The sequence below is a fragment of the Micropterus dolomieu genome, linkage group LG12 (assembly GCF_021292245.1).
Source record: "Micropterus dolomieu isolate WLL.071019.BEF.003 ecotype Adirondacks linkage group LG12, ASM2129224v1, whole genome shotgun sequence".
Lineage (NCBI taxonomy): Eukaryota > Metazoa > Chordata > Actinopteri > Centrarchiformes > Centrarchidae > Micropterus > Micropterus dolomieu.
In genome coordinates, this window is record NC_060161.1 from 19,021,571 (window position 1) to 19,025,174 (window position 3,604).

Below are 3,604 nucleotides of genomic sequence, written 5' to 3' on the forward strand. Positions count from 1 at the left end.
CAACAGCAACTGTGTCAACGACACCTGCTCCAGTAACGACTGCAGAAACGACACCCGCTGTTGCAACAATACCTGCTGCGTCAACGACACCTACACTGACAAGTGTAGCAATAACTGCATCAACAACAACACCTGCTCTGACAACATCTGCAGCAACAATTGCATCAAGTACAGCAACTGCTTCGACAACAACATCTGCTGCAACAACTATATCAAGTACAACACCTGCTATGACAACATCTGCAGCAACAGCAACTGTGTCAACGACACCTGCTCCAGTAACGACTGCAGAAACGACACCCGCTGTTACAACAATACCTGCTGCGTCAACGACACCTACACTGACAAGTGTAGCAATAACTGCATCAACAACAACACCTGCTCTGACAACATCTGCAGCAACAAGAACACCCGCTGTGACAACAACACTTGCTCTGGCCACAAGACCTGGTCAGACAACACCTGCTATGACAACAGCACCTTCTGTGACAACATCTGCAGTAACAACAACTACGTCAACGACACCTGCTCCAGTAACGACTGCAGAAACGACACCCGCTGTTACAACAATACCTGCTGCGTCAACAACACCTGCTCTGACAACATCTGCTGCAACAACACCTGCACTAACATCAACTGCAGCAACAACGACACCCGCTGTGACAACAACACCTGCTCCGACAACACCTGCAATGACAACAACACCTGCTGTGACGACATCTGCAGCAACAGCAACTGTGTCAACGACACCTGCTCCAGTAACGACTGAAGCAACGATACCCAATTTTTCAACACTTGCTGCATCAACGACACTCGCACTGACAACAACTGCAGAAACAACTGCATCGACTACAGCAACTGTTCCGACGACATCTGCCTCAACAACATCAAGTACAGCAAATGCTGCTACAACATCTGCTGCAACAACACCTGCTCAAACATCAAATGCAGCAACAACGACACCCGCTCCTACAACAACACCTGCTGCATCAATGACACTATCTCTGACAACAACTGCATCAACAATAAGTGCTCAGACAACAATATCTTCTGTAACAACACCTGCTCCAGTAACGACTGCAGCAACAACACCCTCTGCGACAGGACCTGTTCTGACAACAACTGCATCAAAAACAAGTGCTCAGTCAACAACATCTGCTGCAACAACACCTGCTCAAACATCAAATGCAGCAACAACGACACCCGCTCCTGCTGCATCAACGACACTCGCAACAGCAACAACTGCAGAAACAACTGCATCAACTACCGCACCTGCCCCGACAACAACATCTGCTGCAACAATTACATCAACTACGGCAACTGCTGCTACAACATCTTCTGCAACAACACCTGCTCTAACATCAACTACAGCAACAACAAGTGCTCCAACAACACCTGCTTTGACAACATCTGCAGTAACAACAACTGGGTCGACACTTGCTCTAACATCATCTGCAGCAACTACTGCGTCAACGACACCTGGTCAAGTAACAACTACAGCAACAATAACAGCCACTGTTACAAGAACACCTGCTGCATCAACAATACCTGGTCTGACAACAACTGCAGCAACAATTGCAGCAACAACTACAACTACTACTGCTACAACAACACCTGCACAAAAAATAACTACTGCCGCAGCAATAACACCTTCTCCAATAACACTTACTTCAGCATCAAAACCTGCCCCAACAACAGCAACAACAACATTTGCTTTGACAACAACTATAGCAGCAACAACAATGGTATCTGCAACAACACCTTCTTCGACAACTACAGCAGCAACAATAACGGCATCTGCAACAACAACACCTACTCCAACAACAACAGCAACAACAACACATATTGCACCAACAACGACTTTGGCAACTCAACCTGTTTATACTATCTTAGCAGATTTCCAAGGAGAACCTTTTTCAGTTGACCTCACTAACCCCAACAGCAGTCAATTCCAAGATCTTGAACAGCGAGTTCTAACCACGGTGAGAAATTTTTCACATTGAATGACTTGACATAATCTTCTAGCTGAAGGACAAATTTGTTAGTATGAAAATTAATTTCAGTAAAATTTTCATTTCTTTTCAATTCAAGGAATTTAAACATTGCTTTGTTTCTGCAGTGCAATGTAATTTACAGAGCAAGATTTGGTCATCACTTTGACCGCTGCATTGTGATAAAGTTCAGGTAAAGACATTTTTCCTAAGCCTGGTTCACTGATTTTACGTACTGCAGAATTGTGGTCTTAAAATTGGTTGTGTCTAATGTTGATAATGTGTAAATCATCGTAACAGAATTGTCTCATATCATTATTTGACATTCGGTTTTATGATACAGGAGTATTCCACCCCCAACTCGAGTCGACGGAACTCAAGCAGATCTGCAGGTTGTGTTCAATCAGACAACTCCCACTGCAGAACTCCCACTGAATAGAGTTGTTGCTCAAATCTTAGTAGAAGCTATGAATAATTCCAACAATAGCTTCACTGTGAACATAAATCCAAACACTGTCCAAGTAGTAGGTAAGAAAACACACACGATGTTTCACCCTATTCAGTATTTAAAATGTGCTGCTCATAAAAATGGTGTTGGTGATGGTATAGACAATGTTCATAAAGACACCTTCAACAGTGCTCAATCTATCCGCTCAACTGTGTGGCAGGATGAGCCATTTTCTAAGCTACATTGGATTCAGCCAGCTGTTTGTTATGTACTGTAAATAATCAAGGTTTAATTTCTTTTTTTTTACAGCAGGTCCAGTTCCAGGTACAACTGCCACACCTACAACGGCTGCACCTATAACTGCCTCACCTACAACTGTTGCAACATCAACTGCTAAACCTATAACTGCCGCACCTACAACTGTAGCACTAATTACAACAAGGGTGACTTTCAGATCAGTTCAAAGCACATTTACAAGTGGCTTGCTCAATCCATCATCTGCAGCTTTTACAAATCGAGCTTCAATGATAAAGACACAGGTAAGTCTCACTGTTAGAATAAAATCACTTTATAATCCAGCCTGTAACTACCTTTTATAACACGATTTCCCCAAACTTTTATTTTCCATTAAGTAACCGGTATTGTAAAAAATAGTATAGTTATTTCGCTTTTCCTCTAGTGTCCAATTGATACTCCTTTCTTCCCTATAGTCTTGTTTTAAGTACTTTATTGAGACTTGATTCATGCAGTGAAATTACTATGTAAATCGAGGGCTGTCATAAAGTGTTACCAGTGTTATTAAAAACAAGTTTCCTAAAGTCAATAACCTTCAGCTTTAAAATAATAAACAGGTAATTAAAAATAAACAACAAATATTTAGCTGCTGTTCATCTTGTTAGGAGAATGTGTGATTAGGGTATACTAAACTTCAACACTTGTACTACATACGATAAAACATGCAGTGTGAATAATTCTAGCCAAGGGTTGGTGGCCTTGCCCAATTCCCTTAAGTAGAGATTTTCCCACCGGAGAAGGGGAAACGTTAAAAAATGTGAACACTGCAAAGAAATACACATGAAGAAACTTTATGTTAGTGTGAAAAATCAATAGATCAGGTATTCTTTGAAACCTGTTCTGGTGCCCATCATTATTTTCCCCTCCTGTC

At 42.0% G+C, this 3,604-nt stretch overlaps 1 long non-coding RNA gene across 1 annotated transcript; it reads left to right on the plus strand.

Annotated features, from left to right (window-relative positions):
- Positions 1 to 1,770: 1,770 nt before the first annotated feature.
- Positions 1,771 to 2,507, plus strand: LOC123979768. The gene is made up of 3 exons (XR_006827328.1): positions 1,771 to 1,982; positions 2,120 to 2,184; positions 2,335 to 2,507. It is a non-coding gene; the product is annotated as an uncharacterized LOC123979768 (long non-coding RNA).
- Positions 2,508 to 3,604: the final 1,097 nt, after the last annotated feature.